This window comes from Vicugna pacos, chromosome 17, assembly GCF_048564905.1.
Source record: "Vicugna pacos chromosome 17, VicPac4, whole genome shotgun sequence".
NCBI classification, from domain to species: Eukaryota; Metazoa; Chordata; class Mammalia; order Artiodactyla; family Camelidae; genus Vicugna; species Vicugna pacos.
The window spans coordinates 46,395,341-46,417,889 of NC_133003.1; the positions used below are offsets into that span (position 1 = coordinate 46,395,341).

At 41.6% G+C, this 22,549-nt stretch overlaps 2 long non-coding RNA genes across 6 annotated transcripts; one reads left to right on the top strand and one right to left on the bottom strand.

Annotated features, from left to right (window-relative positions):
* The first annotated feature begins 5,234 nt into the window (after positions 1 to 5,234).
* LOC140686809 (uncharacterized) lies at positions 5,235 to 20,746 on the top strand. Of its 4 annotated transcripts, none has more exons than XR_012060759.1 (9): positions 5,235 to 5,367; positions 7,370 to 7,545; positions 7,654 to 7,733; positions 8,705 to 8,789; positions 13,159 to 13,596; positions 13,676 to 13,900; positions 15,902 to 16,000; positions 17,008 to 17,156; positions 18,850 to 20,746. It is a non-coding gene; the product is annotated as an uncharacterized lncRNA (long non-coding RNA). The 4 variants fall into 4 exon arrangements; XR_012060760.1 differs by having other exon boundaries at positions 13,159 to 13,412; positions 13,551 to 13,900; XR_012060757.1 differs by having other exon boundaries at positions 13,159 to 13,900.
* On the bottom strand, positions 10,885 to 22,465 carry LOC140686810 (uncharacterized). Of its 2 annotated transcripts, none has more exons than XR_012060762.1 (3): positions 22,124 to 22,465; positions 17,085 to 17,136; positions 10,885 to 11,071 (listed from the first exon to the last, which is right to left on the bottom strand). It is a non-coding gene; the product is annotated as an uncharacterized lncRNA (long non-coding RNA). The 2 variants fall into 2 exon arrangements; XR_012060761.1 differs by lacking the exon at positions 10,885 to 11,071 and adding an exon at positions 13,318 to 13,384.
* Between the last annotated feature and the right edge of the window lie 84 nt (positions 22,466 to 22,549).

The following is a 22,549-nucleotide window of genomic DNA, read 5'->3' on the forward strand; positions in this document are numbered from 1 at the left end:
CACCGGGTGCTTCTCTAGTTCCTGGCAACCTCACGGCCCTGAACCCTGCCCTGCCTAAGTTACCTCATCCTTCACATCTTTGCATTTGAACCATGTGGGTTGAATTCTCTTCCTGATCATACTCTATCTAGAGTGAAATTTCCAAAGTGTGGTGAATTATAGCAACTCTACTGGCTTTCTAGAAGGACCCCTGAAAGAGTGGGCCTGTTTGGGTATATGAGATAATATAAATTCTTGTACACCTGGTAAAGCTTTTTTTTTTTTATTTCAGCCTGGTTTTTCACATATAGCAAGTAAGCAGGGTTAAAGAATATCTAGAGATTTTGTATGAGTTTTGATTTAGAAAATGCCTTTCTGCGTCTGAATAGAGAATGACGTGCCTCATTTTATAATGGAAACCAGCTGTATTAGACTAAGGACAGAGACCTGCATTTCATTTCTTGCCGTCTGACTTCAGCACAGGCAAGTGAACTCACTGGTCCATGCTGGTTTCTGTGTTTTAATCCGTGATGGGCGTCATGGGGCTGTCTCTATCAAGCCGCACGGTTTCTGTGGTAGAGCACTTGTCTCTCAGGGCAAGAATGTTCACAGTCACATGTCTGCAGGTTATTTGGTTTTGCTTTATATTTACAAACTGATTTCTAGCTCTAGATAGCAAGTGTCTCAAGCAGGGAGAAAAAGAGAAGCTGGCCAGCCTAGCACAGTACCACGCGCTATGCGTTCTCCCAGAAAACAGTGGCAGGGAGCTCGTGTTGGAGACGTTTCCTCATGTTGCAAGTCTTTGGGGGGCAGTGCTTAAATCACAGCATTCACTGCCTCTGGTAGCTGCAGGTGAGATACCCTAACAGGTTCCACTGGAAGCACGAGGCTCATTTTCAGTGGCGCTCAGTGATGAAGCCAATCAGCTCCCCTCCCCTGACCAGCCCGGCTCCCCCTCCAGGCTCTGAGCCACCCGCCCGCCTGCCCGCCCTCCCTCCCTCCCTCCCTCCCTCCCTCCCTCCGCAGTTATTCCCCAGACGCAGCTAGAGGGAGCTGCGGATTACACTGCTGTCTCCTCTTGCATCTTTCTACGGGTCAGGTGAGATCGGATTCAAACCAGGTTCTATTCTCTGCAGAGCCGATTCGAGTCAAATCAAGACGTTGGTCATGGGGGACATGATCGGAATTACATTTATTTTACTGCCTCCAATCCCTGGGGCAGGGATACAGGGGAGCTGATGAATCAGAACTGCTTTCTAGGAGGAATCGTCTCCCTTTGGTTCTGTTTCCAGGTTGGTTTCTACGAACATCTCAACGTTAAGAGAGAGAACGTGAGACCCACCTGGAACTCTTGACTTTCACCAGCCTTTTGCTTTCAAATTGTCTAAACCTGTAGAATTCCCATTTTGCCACACACTGAGAGGAAAGAGTCCCTGAGGAATTTCTGCTCAGCACCACAAAGCAATAGATTTTTGTTCATCTGTGCTGGTCACTTTAACTTCCTCTTTATCTCCCTTTGTGCTTTCCTTTGCTCCCAGATCCTTAAGGAATGGTATTTTTCCTTTACAGCATATTAAAATAAACTGAGCTATGCTGGGCTCTGTCTGAAATCCACACGGTGTCTCTCTTTCTCTGGAAGAAAAAAAAATAAAAGGTTTATCTAAACCTTGTTTTTTTTTCCCTTTCTATTTTCACACAAACACTTGTTTGTTTATTCTTTTCTATATAATAAACATCCTTTAGTTACTAAGGAGGCTTTGTTGTGAAATTCTCTTTTATAACAGTGTGTCTGAGGCAAAGTTTTAGCTTCCTTTCCTGATCTCTTGAGATCACTTTCCAAAGGGATGCTAGACCCAGAGTGATGGGATATACTGGTGGATGTGTTTAGGGGCTTTTGGGACCTGTCATTCTAAGACTACACAAATGACACCTGTGTTTGGGAACTTCTGTCTCATCTTCATCCAGGGACGATGGCTCTTCCATGAATGAGGGCAAAAGGTGCTTTTTGGCATTTTCCTCGGTCTCTACTACAAAGCAACTTGTTCTTGGAGTAAACAGCATCAAGCACCAACTGTGCAGTCTCTGCTTTCTCGTGCACGGGGCAGGCTCATTCCTAATGGAATGGGACATTCACGAGAGTCACATCCCACCACGTGGAGGAGATGAGGAACAAAGGGGAAGTGACAGGTGAGCGTGCTCAGCATCCTGCCTGATGACACCTGACAGGTGGGCCTGGGTGCACTGGACTTGACGGTTGATGTGAGTAAAATCTATGCCTACACGGTGGGGATAAGGGCCGCGTGAGGGGCTTTCCTGCCACCAGTGCTGAGGACAGTTCTTCCCATCCCGATGTGCGTCAAAGCTGATTCTGAGTTTAGATGATGGGACGTATACTGGACAGTAACCCTGGGCTTGGCCTCTACCCTCGGTTGTTTCCCATTCCCTCAGGGCTGAGTTGGGCCAGTAGCTGCCTTGCTGGACCTCATATGGGCAGCCATTGTGTTGGTCAGCCCAGTATCCTGTTTGATTTTAAAAAGGAGTATCCACAATCTTCTTTATAAAAGTTAAGGGGGAAACAATTCAAGTCCTGAAGGGACTGCAAGTCAGATTGCTTTCCGTCTTCCAGCCAAGGTGTCAACCTGCAAACAAAGCTCTCATGGGAGCTGGATCCCTCAAAAGTGACTCAAAGAAGAAACATAATTGATCTTGATTCTTCCCACTGGCCTGGCCTGGAAGAAAACAAGAATTTCCCACTTAACTGAATTTCTGGAGTTGCTTTGAATCAGGGCCTTTCCAAAACTTGGTCCCTCAACTTTCTCTTGGATTTTATGACCAACCAAACCACCTTCCAGTGAGTTAACCTCCCCTCTTTTTAAAGTTATCCCTTTTTTGGGGGGGAGGGGGTTGATGCCTTTTTTTTTTTTTTTGATGTTTACCACCTCCCTCTAACCCCAGCTGCTCTGATCTTGCTTTTCACTGTTTTTTTTTAAAACCAGTCGAGGGTACTGCTTTTGCAGTAATCTCCATACCCCACAGCTGCCACATCCCTGCTCACATCCTCATGCTTCCAGTTCCTCACTGGTCTGTGTCTGAATCACTCAGCCTTGCTGTGGGCGTTTCCATATGCTGTCTACACCTTCCTCCCAAGGAAGGCGTGCTCAAAGTGTCAAATGATGCAGGAAGTAGTCAGGACAGGGACTAGAGCAGTAACTCCGGAGGACTGGTGTTCTACACGAACGCAAAAATAATATGTCCTTTCCCTCTCTGACCTGTGCTTCAACTCTTGCCCCAACTTGGTCTGTCCGACTGACACGCATTGGGGATGTAGCAGTTTGGGGTAGAGAGGTCTGTGTGTATACGGCTACCCGTCTTTGGGCCTCCCCACCATAAAGATGTTTGTCTGTGAAAATCTGAGCAAGCACTATGCATATACTATGTACCTATGAAAAAAGACACCATGAAAATCAGTGTGTAAACAGAGTACATATTAACCATGAGTTCCAGTAATTCTGCCATTTGACAATCCTTTGGTACCTTCAGGTTTGCTGTTCCAATCCTACTTTCATAATCTCTCAGGGATTTTGCTTGGCTGTTTCGAATCTCAAGTTTTATGTCCCCGTTTCTCTTTCCTTTATCTAGGTATTGTTCGCTTTTACATTGCATTGATCCAGGATGTGTTCAGGGAATTAGCTGGTCTGATGGAGGAGGCCAGGAGAGATCCATTGCTTGCTCGGATAAAAGCTGGTATAAATGCTTTTGGCTTGTGCTGTTGAACTGGTGAACCATTCTTCAAGGAGAATAGATGGTCGCAAATTCTGGTGTCTAACCCTGGCTTTTTTTCCTGATGGCTCCATGTCAGGATTCACACTAAAGCAGTTGCTTTCTAGGTCTTATTTCATTTAATTTATTCTTCTTTTCTATTTAGCTATCATTCCTTGATCTGGAAAATCATTTAAAAAGTTAGTCTTTGCATTAAGGGAGTAAAAACGTGTCAGGTGAATTTGAGCTATTTTCTTGAGAAACCTGTCGGTCACGATGATGGACAGAAAGTGTGTTTCTCTCAAGTAAGTTTCTGCCTCACTTTTATCTTGTCCTTTTCATTGTTTTCAGTCCTCTGACGACTGGCAGGGGGTTCAGTTTCTGTACAGGAATGGCTCTGCATTGTCTGCAATGGTGCCTCTTTCACGCTGTCCATTTCAACATCTACATTTACTTTTTTCATGTTGTCTAGTTTATGTCTATTATAGTTATTATTATAGTTATTATTATAGTTATGTCTATTAACTGAAAATAAGAGTACTGATTTTTCTTCCCTGGAGTGCTTGCAGGGGAAGGGCAGCTTACATTCAAAGATATGTCAACACATCCTGCTGCTGAACGACTCAAGCCATCCGTGGCCATGTAAGGCAGGTAAACCTTCTATCTCCCTGCTGGTAGATACGTGACGTCACTGGGGCTTACTCATTATTCAGTAAACAGTCTATTGATTGTCTACTAAGGATCAAAGTGATAGACAGTGGTTATACATTTGGTGAGCACAGTAAGGAACAGTTTTTGACCTCTTTGAACTTGACAGGGGAATACGAATCAAGTAATCATGTAATACCTATTTCTACATAAAATCATCTCCAAACCTACCAGTTTAAAACAACAAATGTGTATTATCTCATTCAGTTGCGAAGGCTCAGGGAACGGGGAGTAGCAGGGAACTGAGCTGGGTGGTTCTGGCTCAGAGCCTCTCATGAGGCTGTAGGCAAGCTGCCGGCTGGGGCTGCAGTCTCAGAAGATTTGACAAAGACAGGACGATGCACTTCCAAGCTCGCGCACGTGGCTGTGAGCAGCGGCTTCAGTTCCTCCCCACGTGAGCCTCTCCATGGGGCTGCTCACGACGTGGCTTCCCCAGGGCGAGCGATGAGAGACCACTGAGCTCTCTAATCTTCTGTCTTTTTAAACTTGCCTATTCTAGATATTTCACATAAGTGAAACCATATAGCACCTGTGCTTTGGTATCTATTATGTCTCACTTAGCACAGAGTTTTCAGTGTTCATACCGCCTGTGACAAGAATCTCATTACTTTTTATGGCAGAATATTTGGTTGTATAGATAAATCACATTTTGTTTTTCCATTCATGCGATGATAGATACTTGGATTGTTTCCACCTTTTGCCTGTTGGGAATAATGCTGCAGTGAACTTCAGTGTATGAGGATCTGTTTGAGTCACTGCATTTGATTTTTTAGGGCATATACCTGGAAGTAGGATTGCTGGACCACATGGTAGTTCCACAGTAAGCTTCTGGAGGAAAAGATGGTTTCCACAGCAGTAAGACTGGTTTTTTGAAAAGGTTGCTCTGGCTACAGGGTGGAGACCTAATGAAAGCAGTTAACAGTAAGTACCTGTAGATACACGGGGAAGGTCAGATGGTTTTGTGAGATGGAATTGGGAATGTGTAGATGAAGCATTAAATGGTGCACACTCGAGAACCTTATCTAGGTCAACAGACCACTCACTGCATGTGAAATGTATAAATACACATTTGAGCCTTGGCTGAATCATGCAGTAACTGGGTATTTATCTGGCAGCCTAAACTGCTGTTCTAGACCCTGGCTTTCCTGTATCAAGCCTAATGGCGTGTACTAATTCACCGAAGTCACTAGGAGCCTGTGATTAGAAATGTTCGTGGCTGGGGGATCTTCAACCCTTCTAGAAAAAGAACTTAATCAGTACTCTGCAGGATTCTTAAGTTCAGAGGTTTTATGTGACTATATGCAGATCGTTAAGTTTTTGCTTGGTTACTGCATGTTTCAATGTGATAGAAGCCTTTGAATTTAAAGCAAAGTTCAAGAATGTTTTTTGGGGAGAAACGTGCATGTACCTTGTCTGCACTGCTGCCTTTGTTTTGTCTGTCTTAATATGGCAGGTAGTTGTAGCCATCTTATAAAGTCTGTTTTTAAAAGGTGAGATAATTGTCACATATTTCTTTGCATCTTAATTCACTGTCTCATGCAAAGAAAGCGTTTGGGAGATATTTGTTGAATATAGGAGTGAATGTGATAATGTTGAAAAAAGCCGAAGGTCCTGTAGCTAAGTTGAGAAGCTTCAATTCCCTTTGTGAGTTTGGTGTGGGACAGAAGGTGATGTTGCAAGAAAAATCTTGGATTTTTGGAGACAAGTAGTAGGTCTTCTGTCTTTTCTCCTACCTAGAAGATATCAATAATAATGTGCTGACTTAGCTGTCATGAAATTCCCTACCACAAAGGAGCTGTATTTTTATTTAAGGAGGTTGGGGTCACAGGCCATCTTAACTCTTGGTTTCTCCCTTCCCCTTTGGAGAAACACGGAACGAAAGTTAGCTCTTTATGAATGACATTCTTTGTGTATGAGAAGGGTTACACTTGTTCAGAAGCATGAATATATTCATGCGTGGGCCCTCGATAACCAGGAATATAAATTTTCAAGCATTTGCTTTGATTTTGGTCACTGAGCTAACTGAGAAACCAAGATCCTGGTCTGGCCTTCACTTGCTCTGTTTTCTAGTCAGTCCTTGGGCCTGGGGGTTGAGGGACGGAATGACAAGTACTGGAGAAACTCTGCCACGTAAGACGAGGAACCCATTGGTGTCTCTGAGGGAGACGGGACTGGCCTCCTCCAGGTCTAGAAACATTTACTACAGGGATTCTGGATAATAGGCTACATTATACTATCTTCAACCCTAGCTCTTTGACTTCCACTTGGCAGCTGGAAGAAGAGGAGGACTTCTGCCCAGGGAAGAACTCATCCTGTGAACTGAAGCCACCTTATCAGAATTGGTGTATTCCTGAAGAAGTAGAGCCTCACCTTTTGCAAGGATGTTGTTGGCACACTCTTTCTGTCACCAAGTTTTACAAGGCGGGCTGGCCTGCCTTAGGCTGCACCTGTGCGTGGCTGTATGCTTGGATCTCGTAAAAGTTCAGAGCTGTGGGCAGCAATGCCAGCACTTTCTCAGTTCCTGAAAAATGTAATGAAGTTTTATTAAAATGTGTGATCTATACATAGATAGAAAATCCATATAGTGATTCTGTCCGTATTTATTAGCAGGGAGGTTATTTATTACTTAGTGCTTATGTGCTTTGTGGATGAATTGCTAAAAACCTGTCATTTTTATAATTAAAATGTCAGCATACACTAATCTATGTGTATGTGGCTGTATTTTTTGAAACTCGGCATACGTTTTTGTGACTGCTGAGAATCTTTTAGTAACTATGAGGTCCATGTAAGCCAATATTTGAAATCTTTCTGAAAAATTGAGGCCTTTTGAGCTCTGCCAATTATGGATGTGAATGTTTTGTTAGTCTCAGTTTAAGTTTCAGGGATAAAGAATGATTTCTTTCCCTTTTTTTTTCCCTTCCAGCAGTTAAATTGTCTGTTGAGGAAAATGGTGTCACCTTTTGTGTTTGTTGGAATTAAAACCCTCGAAGGTTACACGTGGGTCTTTAAAGACTGCAAATCGCTGAGAGGCTTTGTAAACGCTGACCTGCGCAACGAGCAGCCCTTCCACGTCCTCCTTGTCCCAGACTTGCCCTTAAGGTAGGCTGCATGGTGGCCCCAAATGCGGGGTCAGGGGATGAACTAGCTTCACGCAGGAGGCAAATCGAGGCAGAGCCTGGAGGCTCACCAGCACATTCTGCATTTCAGGAGAATGGGAGGTGATGAGAGTCACAAGGAGTAAGATCTTGCGGCTGAACAACCAAGCTCCCTGTCAAGCACAACGCAAGGTAATACACCAAAGCTGTGGCCAGAGGCAGCAGCGAGTTTCGGGTGCAGGGGGCGCACGTTAGTAAATACCCAGGGGACTGATGACCCGAAGGGCCGTGTGACAAAAGTTCAGGAGTCACAGTTTATCTGAACACAGCCTCCTTCTCCCTCTGGGGGAATGACTCTCAGAAGCCCTGATGAGAATTAAATTTCAGTTGGAATCAATTTGCAACTCACAGTCCATGATGTTTGTGGCATTAATGTGACTTCTGTTCTGTTTCTCAAAAAAATTCAAGTTTACAATATTAGAAACCTTATTAACCAGAGGAAGAAAGTCTTTTATAGATTGAACCACATCCCCTGTGTAGATTACTGACGGTAAAGCTAGCTGATTTTTAAGACATTTGAATACATTTACATGTAAATATCAAACCATTATAGACTGCTATACTTTTGAACTTGTAACAGAAACTGGTATCTCTTTACTGAAAACCTCAATTTTTTTTAAAATTCTCATCAGTAAATAGGAATTAACCAACATAGTGGGAGCATACATTCTATAGGAAGTAGGACAGAAAAGACTTTCATAAATGCACTAACATTTCATTTGAAATAGTAGGGCTTTTGCTCTTGTGTTGGTTTTCCCTCCTTTAGGACTGGAGTTGGGCTTGGTGCTCAGTCACGTTTCCGCTCCGCTCAGCCCGGGTGTGTGAGGGGGGGGGGGGGGGCTGAAGACCTTCCGCGTGGAGGCCTCGGAGGAAGGGGAGGCATCCCGGGAGAGTGAAGAGAGCCTGTGCTCTTCAGCGGCTGTTGCCCTTTTCTGCTGTCGTGTAACGCATCCCTTCAGAACTTCGTGGCCACTGCAAACAACAGTCCATTAGTTTACTGACAGGTGTGCAGTTTGGACAGAGCTCAAGAGAGAATGACTTTCTTCTGTCCAGGTGGGATGACTTGAGTTGCTAGAAGCATCTCTCTCCCTGTGTTGTTTCAGGCCTTCTCCCCGTGGTCTCTCCAGGTGGGGTCCCTCAGCACCGTGGCTTCACGATAGTTGGACGTGGGGGTTCAGATCGCCCAGGGTGAGTGTTCTGAGATAAGGGTTCTGAGCTGCAAGCTCTTTATGATTCAGCCTTGGGTGTTACTCTGCATCTCTTCTGCAGAATCCAACAGCTTATTGTCAAAGCGCGGCACTAATTAAAGTGGTAAGAATGGATTTGAATCAGCAATATCCACTGGAGGGGAAAATAGTCCAATGCGAACTGAATTCACCTTCCATTCATACAGAGGTGATGGTGTGTTTAAAAGGGAGAGTAGAGGAATGCGAAGGGTATGAGAGGGTCTCCATCAAGTCAGGGAAGTGAAAAATTTTATAAAGCAGAAAGCCAGAGTTGGTTTGCTGACTAAGGCTGATGGAAGTTAAGCTCCTACCCTCCCGTAGAGGCTGGGATAGAGAGACCCTCTCTTCAGGTGTTGGTGGGAACAAATGGTCAGTTTGTTTGTCAGCCTTGAGTTTTCTCAGGCAGGAACGTTAAGGAGGACGAGAGTCATCCTAAGGATGTGGCCTTGACCTGTTAGAAACTGTGTCCGTGTTCCATTCCAGCCTTTGTAGGTCAAGGTGGAGGCCTCGTCAAGAGGGGCTCAGGGGAGCCCTGTTAGGGACCAGTGAAGGAAAGCATCTTTGTCAGTAGACAGGCCCAACTTTAGAAGGGGAACACAGAAGGGTATGACTGCCAGGGGTGCAGATTCCTGGGGGGCCATGTACAAGTTTACCATGGGGGTCAAAACAAGACTTCTGGAGCCAGACTTCCTGGATTCGAAGCTGGCTCAAGTCTTTTAGGTCATGTGACCTTAGACAAATTCCTTTATGTTGAAGTTTGGTTTCCTTGTTGGCAAGATGGGAGATAATGGTTGCAGCTGCATCACAGAAAGCTAGGAGGACTGAATGAAATAGATAGTGCCTGGGACACAGTAAGTAAAAGCACTCAATGCAAGTTAACTCATTACTGTCTGTGTTACGATATCAATGATACGGTAATTTACAAATAATGTTAATTCTTAGGGACCAACGGTTTTCTTTATGATAAGCATCCTTGTCTTCTCGGAATAGAATCCAGGTTCCAATAGCTATATAATTTCCTTTCTGCTCTCTCATACTTATACACAGGAGAATATTAAGAGAGGTGTTTCTGCTATATGGTAAACTGGGGTGAGGTCACCTGTCAGGCCCAGACCTCAGATTAGATCACAAGTGGATGCCCGCCTGGTCGTATGCCTGAACAACGAAAAGACCGTTTCATGTGAATGTGAAATTCACACCTGTGCACTCTGCGTAAAGTCTACAGCATACATGTACACGTATTTTTTTCTGTTCTAAAGACTGATACTGTGTTTTGAGCATTTCATATGTAGAATCCACTATTTAGAACAGGACAATGAGTATATATCATGTAACTTACTGAACATGGTCAGTGTTCCTTCATAGCAGGAGAGTAGTTCAGCGTCGTCTGTACTGTTGTCAACACATACTTGATGTTGGGAACAATCAGATCTTAAGTGGTTCATTAATCAGAATTCAGCAATGCTCTGGCCGTAAACAAGTGCTCCTTGATTGCATCAGCGCTGAGGACCCAGCAGCTCACCCAAAATAGCTGCTGATGGGAAATTTTTAAGCAACATACATCAATTTAAAATGTGAATTACTTACCTATGGTCACTAAAAAATAGAGACACTTACTGCAAATTCAGCTCTGTAGGAAAAAGTTCAATTAACAATCAAGTTAAGAAGGAAAAGGGAATTTTATTAGAATCAAACTGAGGATTATGACTGGGGAGACAGACTCAGAAAATTCTGAGAACTGTTCCGCCTGTTAGAAGTCAGAGGCACAGTCATCTACGTTTTCAAGCAAAGGATTGTACATCAAAATGACATTCTGATGTTTTACACTGACGAAGTCCACTAAGGACGCATCGTCCAGGTAGGCAGGTACGAAGTGAGCAGCAAGTCACCATGCCCTACTCCAGGGCTGGGAAAGAATGCTGTGCTGCCATGCTTTCATCAGAAGAAACGGGAGAGAAAAACATCTCTGTGGTCTAGTGGGCAGTCCCGTCTGTAAGGAGGTCTGGTTAGTGGGCGCTGCAGATGCACACCGCCCACCAGGGACGGATGGAGGGGGCCCAAGGGGACACAAAGAACTTTCTGTTTAAATTTCCTTGTCCTGATTTAAAATATAAATTTTATTTCCTCACTTCCAACAAGGAAGAATGTGTCTTACACATTTAGATTAAAGGTAGCTGCCTCTTGTAAAGCTGGCTTGCATCACAGGCGACTTCCACCTAGAGCCTCGCTGATTCTAGGTCATTTCTGAAAGTGAGGATTTAGGAAATGCTATTTTCAACATCACATAAATGACATTTCTTATATTCTCTCCCTCACCTGCTCCATACCCACCTTGTACGCACGATAAAACTGAGCTCCTAAAATACTGTCTTATAAAATAGTTCATCATTATATTTCTGTTGACTTTACCAAGATACCTCCTTTTCTTTTATAGGAACTATAAACTTGGTTTGGCATTAATACCGATTAGCTGTATTTAAGTACACATTTTCCCCACAGCTGAGGTGCAGAAGGCCTATCAAAGTTGTAAATGAACCACCTCAGTCCCAGAGGCACCCTGAGTTATAATAGACTTTGAAATCAGAAGTCTATGAATAATTCAGTGGTGTGGGTCCTCTGTGGTGGGGTTATTTGCCTTAGCACTACACCATAAAAAATTTAGCGTGCTTTATCTTGAAGGTAGGCAGACTAATGGACTGGAACCAACTGTGGGCCATTGGATTTGTTCTAAGGCTTTTAGCAGTTCAACTGGAGGAAGATGAAAAGGTCGTGCTTCTTACTTCTGATAAATCACACAAATAAGTTTGGTTGGAATATGCAGTAGTGTTGCTACTAGTACCTTGTTTTTAAAGTTAGGAAATAATCTGGTGGCTGTAATTAAAACTGAAAGCTTTCCTTACACCTAAATTAAATGATTGGTAGCGTCACTCAGCTTAGAGGGGTGTCTGAATAATTGCTCTTTGGTGACTAGTTGGGGAGCATGGCCTTTTTCAGACATGGTGATGCAGTTTCCATACATCATCATTCCTTCTTGGAGTATTTTTTTTTTTTCTGTTTATCAGGACAGGCCCCAGGGGTCTGTCAGCTGGTTACCACATGAATAATACAGTCTTGACTTGCAAAACAAACGTTAGAGTCCTTTCCCAATGCATAGGTTGGAAGTGGTTTCCCATTTGGCGGAGCGAGTCCTGCTCTAGGACAGACTCTCTTCAATTTGCCAGAAATGAAAGCTTTTTTATTCGTTGGGAGCTGGATAGTTCTGCCGAGATCACAAGGCCCTTGAGACCCACTGAGGCAGAGCTTTGAAAGCGGATGAGTGAGTCTCGTTTCTGGACCTGGGAACTAACATCGGCTTTTGTTTTTGTTTTTTTGCATGACGCGAGTATAATCCCAGTATACTGGCCTGTGACACCCAAAAAAGATTACATTTCCTGTGTATACAAAATAATGGTTTCCACTCATATGCTGGTTGGCAATGAACCCCTCTTAGCCCCCCCGCTCCACCACAGATATTTCTGGGAGGCTCTAAAGGGGTACAAGCACTTAGCTCCGTCTCCTGTGCTTTCCTTCTCTCGGTTTAGTTCCCACAGAGCAGATCTTTTGCCCAAGAAGTAACAGGACAGGCTTCAGTGCTTCTAATCAGACCTCTCCTATCAAAGTCAAGGATCATGTCTACAGCCCTCGAAACCTTCATTCCTGAGCTGTGTGTCAGTTATGATAGCTACATTATGCTGTAGTAATGTTGCTGAGGATTAGATTCTTGTCTCATCATAGAAAGAATTTAGAGATGAGACACAGAGGTCAAGAAAGTAAAATGAGCATTCATTGAGCAATAGATACTACGTTCTCAAGGGGAGAGCGGGCAGGCTCAGGTGAGCAGCTGCCCTGAGTTTCTTTGGCAAGTTGGTTACACAGGGTGTAAAAATGAACGGGCGGAATATTTCCTGGGGAGGGGTTGGGGTCGTATTCCTGAGGGAAGGAGAGATTTTTGTCCTTATTTAGTCTGGATCAGAAGTGTCAGGGTATCAGTGCATCCTGGTTATTTCCAATCTGCAAGGCTAATGTTATCATAGTGAACAAAAGGGTGCGTTTTTGGACACTGGAGATTCCTGCTTTTTCCCACCTTTGCCTGCCTCCAAGACACTTGCCACCCCAAGGACCCCTGTTGTTCACAAGGTATGGTTTCCTGCCACTCGGCCTCTGGCGCACGCTCTCTGCTCAGATCTAGCTGTCTGCCTGCTCTAAGAGTAACAGTACACCTCCAAGTCTCAGTAGCTTAATACAACAAATGTTTGTCATTTATATAACAGCCTGGTGGCTTTCCTTGGCAGGTTTCCTCTACGTGGTGACTCAGCGATCCAGGAATTTTCCATAGCGTGGTGTTGCCATCTGAAACAAGTGGTCTCAGAGGTTCCCACAGAAGGACAGGGAAGCTTTATGGCCAGGTGTTTAAGTGTCCACATTATGTCTTCCCAGATTCCTTTGCCCAAAACCCAGTCACACCGGCTCCAACCTAACTGCAAAGGAGGCTGTATAAATGCAGTCTTCCTGTGTGTCCTGGAGGAGGAGGATGAGACATGATTAGGTAAGTATGTAACACAGGGTCTACTCCAGGGAACCAGTGCATTCTGAGTCTTAGGCAGAGGCGGAAGAATGCAGACCCCTCCTGCCTCCCACCCCATGATTCTGGCTGTACTCTGTCCCTCCTTGAATCATGAAACAGATCAACTTGAACGACAGAACCCAAACCGAGGCCTGCATGGAACAAGGTACCCTGTTCTTTTCCTAATCATCTTCCATTCTGTCCCTAGAATTCTCATTCCTAAACTCAACTCCTTCCTTCTTTAGTTACAAAGCCCAGATTCCTCCTCCTGTTACTCGATGCAAACAGACAGAGGAAGAAAGAGCTGTAGGCGGGTTGCCTACCTTTACCTCATCTGAGCCCCACTGCTGTCACCAGAAGAACAGCTGAAACATGGGTTTGAGTGTGGGAAAGTTGAGGCCAGGATGGAACCACTTAGGTATGGAGAGTCGGATCTGTGAAGCTTGCATTTGGCACCAGTAACCTGACACGTGAGCAACAGTGGCTTAAAATGGTGCTAAGAGTTCATCTTTCCTCCCTTCCTCCCTATAATGAGTGTGAAGTGTTTTGCTGACATTGGTCCCAGTCCTTAATGATGCTGAGTCCATAATTTCTGGAGCTTCCTTTCCCTTATCTTTTTCATCTGTATTTGTGGGGGCCACGTAATAATGGGATAGTACAGATTGAGTGCAGAAGCAGATGTGAATTACAAAAATTAGTGAAATATGAAACAATCCAATTCTTTTTTCTGCTTTGCAAGAAAACATTTTTAACACAAACATTATTTGTTAATACTTAATGATGTTATTGTTATTTTTAATTATTTAATCTACATGAGGAAAAATTTTGGGGGGGCATTGTCAAGAATTATTAAAACTACTAGAGGGATTCTGAGACCAGAAAGTTTAAGAAAAGGTGCTTTATAAAATAAGGTTGTCAATTCCTAGTGTACTAGATCTGCTTTTCTCAGTTTATCGTTTGGCTCTTGTTTATTGTATTTTCAATTATGGGAATTTTACTATTTTTATGGAGTTAAGGCTGTCATTTTAGTTCCTATGTATCGCCTCTGTCTTTCTACTATCCTCTATTTTTATTTAAACATTCTTCATATTTTCAGTGCTTCAACATTATGTACTGTAATACAGACGGATACAACTCCTCCACATACAACGCCGGCTGTCTCAACATCATATGTTGAATAAGCCATTCTTTCCCATCCTTCATTTGATCAATTCCACTGTAAAACTGGTATTTGAAATAACCTCTATTTTCCCCACTGGTCTCTGGGCCTTCCTCTGCTGGAATCAGGCCGACGGTTCTTGTTACCATAGCTTTAAAATACGAGTTTGACACCCACTTGTTCCCCACAGGGCTCGCTCTTCATTTTCCTTTCCTGCAGTTGTACTGATTATCCTCATCCGCTGCTTTTTCTAGATAAAATTTAGAGTAACTCTGAAGTTACATTGATGGGAATTGCACTGAAATAAAGAACTGACTTGTTTATACTTCAGAGTAGTCTAGTAATCCTCTCCATTAGTTTGTCTTTTTATATGTATCCAACAGAAGTTTATATATTCTTTCTTGTAGGCCCTGCACTGTTTTCCTTGCTGGATTTATTTTTTAGGATTTTATTGTGTTCTAACTTTTTAAGAATCTTTGGTTAGACAGTTAAAATACTGGTATTGCAGCATCACAAACAACGTTATTTTAAGTGTCCCCAACTTCATTCCCAGTTTTAGCAACTTTCTGGTCACTTTCTCCTATGGGTTTTCAATTCTTCTGTCCACACTTAACATAATGTTAATGACCCATCATCATTGTCATTATTATTCATCTTAATCGTTTTACACTTTCCTGTCATGCAGTAGAAAATATGAGAGTAAATAATAGTCATCTAACAGATTTTCAGAAGGGCTTTCCAAGATGAACTACTCTACCCTGTATCCCAAGGACTCTCTATTTCTGGAACTTTGTTCAACAGCTTTTTGAGGTAGTTCTTTGGTTTTTCACTTTTAGAGTTTCCTAAGTTAAGGTTGGATTTCTCCCAAGAGAACAGAGCAGCTATAGTGGATGCAATGGATGACCTGAATTTTATATTCTTCCCTGGAGTGAAGGGGAATTGAGTATACCAAAACTTTTCAGAATTTCAAAACTTTCCCTCTCAGCATCAGTGGGGATGTGAGGGAATCGCTGGTACACTGTTAGTGCTTACTCTCTTAAATAGCTAAAGAAAAGTAAAAAGAAAATTAGCGGAAAACCTTGCTGAATTCTGGTAGGTCCCTGGGTTACACCCCATACTTGGCGCCCTACTTTCTCTGGGGTCTGCAGATGAGATCCAGGAAAAACTGGCAAAAGACCCTGAAGGGTGAGAATTCTTACCAGAGTCAGCTTTCCTGAATCTCTGTAACACCCAGTCGTAAGATCAAGGTAAAATTTCATGTTCTCTCTTTTCCAAATCCATACGTATTAATTATTAACCCTTTCTTTCCCAGGGACAGCTCCTGCCATCTTATTTGTCTCATTTTCTGTCCTGAGAACTGGGCTTGTCAACTGTCAGACTGGGGACTCCCAAAATACGGCTGGGCAGAAAGGTGGGTAGCACTCTTGTTTGTGGCTAGAGTCCTCTAAGAGGAATTGGTCCAAGTCTTTCTCTCTTTTGGCTATCTTTGGAAGTGGCTCTGCATCTTGGGAGGGTAGTATCTTTTGCATCCTCTTTTGGGACATGTCTTGCATCCACAGAGTTGCTCAGGACTGCCAGGAATACTTACTGTTTGTCCCAGCTGAAACCTGACAAGACATTTGAAATGATTTTTTTTTTTTGAGGTATCTATGTGGTTATGAGCCTGACAGCAACTTTTTTTTTTAAGGCCTTCTCCCTTAAATGAAAATGAATCTGCATACCCAGAGGGAAAGAAGATCGTTCCAAACACAAGCAGTTCTAAATCTAGAACATAGGAATCTTTGATTTCCATCTTATCCTTGAGAGAAAAAGAAGCAAATGGGAGAAACTACAGTTGGATGGGTGGGTCGGTCTGTGATGTCGTTCAGGTTGCAATCTGCGTCTTTGTGGAATTATAGACAGCCTTATAAATTAAGCCTTGATAAGAACAGAAATGCAGCTTAGAAGCCACTAAATCCCACCTACCCTTCCTACCAGTCCCCATACCTCCCCTGTGCATTCTGAAAGGCTTGCAGATACGTCAGATCTGGACTTAGTGAACAGAAATCATTCTCGGTAAGACTTGCAAGCTTTCTCTGTGCCTTTTGAGATGTCAGTGTTCTTCCTGGTATTCTCTCTCAGAACCAAAGTAATTCTTACCAGAATGGAAAAAAAAAAAAAAAGGCTGTTTTAAAACTAGGCCTGTGAAAGAAGTATTGATGAAAAACTTAAGCTGACTGAGCAGGTAACCTTAACTCAATTCCAGTGGTCAGAAACACAACTTAGAGCCAACCGTTCTTTTAAAAGTTAGTGAGTTTGGCATTATCATACCTGTCCTGTGTCTCAAATTTTACACCAAACCTGTAAGATCTCTATCTGTCTGTCTATGTGTGTAACTGACTTAAAGATGTGTGACTTTTTTTTTGTACTTCTGGATAGGGTTGCCAAAATTTGTAAAGAGCTCTATTTAACTGACTAGAAGACAAACAAGGACCATGTAAATTAAGCATACTTACAGAAATAAAAAGGAATCCTACTATTTTTCGAGTTCATGTGACCTAGGAGAATCTTCAGCAAACAAAAGCTAGGTAAGTTTGTTGGTTTAATAAAAGCAGGTACGTTTGGAGAGTTATTAGCATTAAATATTGAACACTTTTTTCTACCTAGATTTAATAAGCTTATATTATCTCATTACAGAATTTGTCAGCAAGAAAGATAGCTTCAGATCATAGTTAGCTGTTTAATGGCTCATGAAATTTTCTAGAGCAATCAAAATCAAAACGTAACTGTTAAAAACAAGTACATCTATTTAATTTAAGATAAAAGTTTGTAAATAAATTTTCAACAATTATTATGCTTTATGGTATATTTACTTAAAAATTATTTCCAAAATCTTTTTGGTAACTTGAAACCTTAAGAGTTTTACACTGAGATAAATTAAAAGATGGATATTAATTGAATACTAAATCATTTCCAAGAAAGATAAAGTGTTAAAATGTTAACTACTGAACCTAAGCTTATCTAGTTTTGGCTTCATTTCAGTGGAGCTAAATTTATTTGGGTCTTCTAGTAAACTTACTTTTTGGTCACACAGAAAAGTTTACTATGAGAAAGAATATACTTCTAGAAATTATGAAATCTTTAAATTTGCTGACCTAGAATGCTAGTTTAACAGTTTACCTTTGCTTTTTAGTTTTCACTAGGGATTAATGATTCTAAGGGTTAAAAGTTCTAATCAATATATGTAATTAAAATTACTTAGAAATAATAAGAAAGGAAACAACTGTGTATTTAAAGTAGGCAAGGAATGTAAAGTAAGTGGATGCTCCAGCTTGAGAAAATAACAAAACAAAATGTAGGACAACATCTGGATATAAAAATGTAGAAGTCTGTGTAAAAGGCACCTGGGGAAAGGAATTTTATGTATGCTTAAGCTGCCTAAGGTAGGAAGGGGTTTATTTAATTTTTAAAAAACAAATTTTAATATCAAAAGCACATTGGTACAAAATTAGAATCTGATTTTCTGTTAAAAAAGATTGCAGAATTTTCTTTAAGTAATCTACCTAGACAGCCCAGATTTTTTTTTTTTTTCAATCTTACCCCAAATAATTTACTTAAGGAAACTGGATCTTTTCTATATTCAGAGAAGTAAAGTTTCATTCACAACTGTGTAACCTTCTATATGTGCCTTTAACATTTTCTCGTCACTTTTATTAAATAATGAAGTATTACTTTAGAATGATCTGTGATCCTATTTAATCAAATATTCAAAACCTTTTAATATTGTTCCAAAAACAAATTTCCAAATGCAGTCTTTTTGACCTCAAACTAACTTTGAGATTCCTAAGAAGGCCCCTGAAAAATCTTGAAGGATTTCTGTTACCTGGTAAAATATTAAGATAATTAGGTTTAGTTGATATGTTAAATTACATGGGAAACATTATCAAATAAAATGATGCTAAACCTTCTTAGGTTGTATCTGTATGGATGCATGTTATTAGTATAAGAGATCTAGAAATTGTGTAAAATTCCTAGAAATCTGGTATATCCTGATACAACGCTGTCAGTCACAATTCTAGTTGTTTTTTAAAAATGTATATTACAGAAATAACCAAATTTTCTTGACAATCACATTATCGTGAACTCTCATCATGGGCATTTTTAAGTCTTTTGTTACTTATATACAGTTATTGTTTTACTCGGATGCTTTTGCAAAAGTGAAATTCATGGAAAGGACCCTACCAAGTACTCTTGACCACTGACCCCACTGCCAAATTACAGGGTGTCGAAACCTTAGCTGCATATTTAACAACAACTGATGGAGACTCTGCCTGACATCTGATTCTGCGCACAGTCTAGAGACCTCGAAATCAAATTGACAACCAAGAGAAGTAGCTGACATTGAGGTAGATTGCTTCCTCCCAAGCCTTTGGATCAACAATATTTCTTTTCATTCCTCCTCTTCTCTAACTATTCTTTTCCTAGTTCTCACGCCATGAAGCTTTTTATGATTACTTTGTGCACCTTTTGCCTTGCTCTGGCCTGGAAACATAATTCCATTATCCATGTATCTCAGGCCATTGCCATGGCTGGGTGGTAATCCAGTCTCCAGAGACTGCTGGACTTGTCACCATGCTGGTGATGGTAATTTGGACCATCACAAGCTTCTCCTTACTTCCAGTGCCTCAGTTTCTTCAGAACAAACTCAGCCTCCTCTCTTATGTCCCTAATTCTGGAGGTCCATTTCCCTCTTTCTGCTTCACAACACAAAACCCAAAGAACCTTGTGTCCAAGCTCTCCACAAACACCCTGAGTGGTCTACGGACCTTTAAATTTTACTGGCCTCCATGGCTGTCATCTTTCCAGTCATGAGCTACGGTCTCAAATGCGAGGTACCAGGACACATTTAGGATTCAAACTTGGCTTCCTCTGGCAGTTCCCTCTTCCCTTGGCTAGGAGTAAGTGCAAATGAGGCTGTGATCAGAAATCTCTCCTTAACTCTGGAAGATACTGCAGAATCTGCTGCTAAAGTAAAATCCCTAGACTCTCTGGCCAAAGTTGTTCTTAATAAGATCACCTTTAATTATCTGTTAGCTGAGCAAGGGGGTGTTTGTGCCTTGGCCAGCACTACTTACTGCAGTTGGATGACACTTCTGGGGAAGGTGATACTCAACTAACCTAAGATCACTGAATAAGCCAGTTGGCTTGAAAAACTGACTTCAATTGGGTCTGTCTTTGACATAATTGATTGAATGGTTTGGGTCTTGGGGAGCATGACTTAAAGTACAGTCCAGGCATTGGGAATTATCCTGCTTATAACAATCACAGTAGTCTCCCTGGTGCACTGTATTCTCTCAAAAGCACCCAAATGATCTCCCTAAGACTAGAACATCAGAAAAAGACTGAGGGGAAATGAATGACTTAAAGAATATGAACCTGACATTGTAACCTATGGGTGCCACACAGAGATTCAGCGAGAAACTATGAGGGCCCCAGAGCAGTAGCTGGGGGTAGCGCTGCTGCCTTAAATGTTTACCACATCTCTCAGTGCATCTGAGAGTCTGGTCAGAAGAGGAGCGGGGAGGGTTGTTAAACACAACAAAATAAGACCAAAATGGAGTCACTTACACTAAGCCCCATATTACGAAACTGAGACCATCACAGTTTTGGCTTTCTCAGAAGTTAATCTTAAACCAGTGAGGAATTTCCTGATTAACCTTAGTACGTAATCCAGTTTACTCAGTTGAATTTTTTTTTTTAACACTAAGAATCTGTAATGGGGAAAGTACTATTCAATGATAAGGGGTCGTATTAGGAAAAAAGAATATGGATATTTTAAGTTTAATGGAAGTTTTTAAGTAAAATAATTTTTTTAAAGTAGGCACATGGCTGCAGAAAAGAATCTAGTCCCTTCTAAAGCACTATGACTTAGAGAAACAACCAAAGGATACTTCAAAATAAAGAACTTAATTATGATGGGTAAAATTAATGAAGAATATTAAATTTCGGGATTCTCTAAAAATATACCAGTCCCTACTTATGAAGTAAAGTGTCTGTCAAACAGATCACTTCTAAAATTAGAGCTTAAAAATAAACAACTATTTTAAAAGTTCACCTTATTGGAATAAATGACATTACATATTAAATAAAAATACACACACTAGGAGTGAGGAATTTACCGTTCTCAGAAAAGTTAAGGATTTTAGGTACATTAGTTCCTTAAAAACAGACTACTCAACTTCCATAATTAAAAAGAAAACCCAAATCTGAGGTGTAATGTAGAAAAATTGACTCAAAAATTGTAACTAAAATTTGTATTTCATTAAGCAGTTTTTCCAAAGAATGGACTACTATTCTAATAGCCTTGTTTTTTTAAACAATTAAATTAGTATTTAATGAGAAAGAAAAGTAGCCAATTAAATACCAAAGTAATATACACACTGCATTTTCCAGCAATTAATTGATAACTTGCTTACCATGGGCTCTCTAACAATTAACCAGGGAAGCATTTCTAGGAAATAGAAAGCAGTACTGCCATTGTGTTCTGAATTTATTCTTCTCAAACCCATTTACCACCTTATCCAATCTGGCATAAGCAGAAAACCCCCAAGAAAGATTAATAATCAAAAACACCTCTAAAGCCCCTTGGTGTTGGGAGCCCTAATTGTTTTGGCAACGTAAATTGTTAAGGGAAGGAATTTCTAAGGACATCCAGCACTGGCACTGGAGTAAAAATGGAATAAATTACAGATGTTCCCTGTATGTTGTAGATGGGCAGCTCTCAACCCATGTGACCGTGATGCACTCGCATTCCCCTGACAGTGGTGGGGGCCGCGTGTGGTTACAGGTGTCCTATCTAAACAGCACCTCCACCACCAAGACAATATACTGCAGGTGACTAGGAGAGCCATCATTAACCTTGACTCCTCCCTATTTGATATTTAAAACATCATTAAAATTTTTAATGGACCTTTTTAACACTTACTCATTCATTCAAAACTGAACGTGACCTACAGTGGGTTCCTGTGGTATGTCATTAAACCGATATTAAGAATTACTAAATTAGAACTTATCTTTGTTGATCCTATGAGTGGGATCCATGACATTTACCTCTTCAGGTAAGGGTAAGATGCTGAAGGCTCAGCCAACTGTCCTGATGTTCAGTTAGTTAATGTGACATTTGATCCTCTAGGGGGAAAAAATAACACTGGCATAGGGTAAATAAAAGATGAGGGTTTCTTAACCTCAGCACTACTGATATTTGGGGCGGGGTAAGTCTGTCTTGCAGAGGGCTCTCTTGTGCACTGCAGGGTGTTTAGCAACATCCCTGGTTTCTACCCACTAGGTGCCAGCCAGTAGGAAACCCCTAGAATGACAACTAAAATGTCTTCAGATATTGGTAAATGGTCCCTGGGGTGCAACCAGGGACCCCCCCCCCCAGTTGAAAACCACTGTCTAGATTGTCAATTACACACCATTTATATGCCCCTTGGGTGGTTGTGTTGGCAAACCCCTGCGAACCAATTTTATTCCGAGTGACACAGCATGTGCTTACATAATCGATTCTGACCCTACTCAAGTTCTTCTTTGAAAGAAAGGGAAAAATCTTCATTTGTTTTGAAAACTAAAGGCAATGGGCCATGATAAAATCACCTACAGGAGACATGTTTTTTCTCCTTTCTGGGGATAGCCAAATGAGATATTTGACCAAGGTGGTTTATAGGTTGCTAAAAGTTTTGGGTTCATTTTTTAGAGGCAAATTGAATCTATTTTTCTGAACAATGTGGCATTCATCACCAGGAAAATGTTCTTCTATACAGAAGCTATCCTGATCCTGGGCTTTTGAAGTGCAGCAATCTCAAGTGTTCTACAGGAAAACGAGTCTTGGGTTGGCTCATAGTTCATCTGTTTATGATGTCATCATCCGGGCAGACAGTGGAGAGAAATTACATGAGTTCTATTAAGGCTTAAACACCACCCT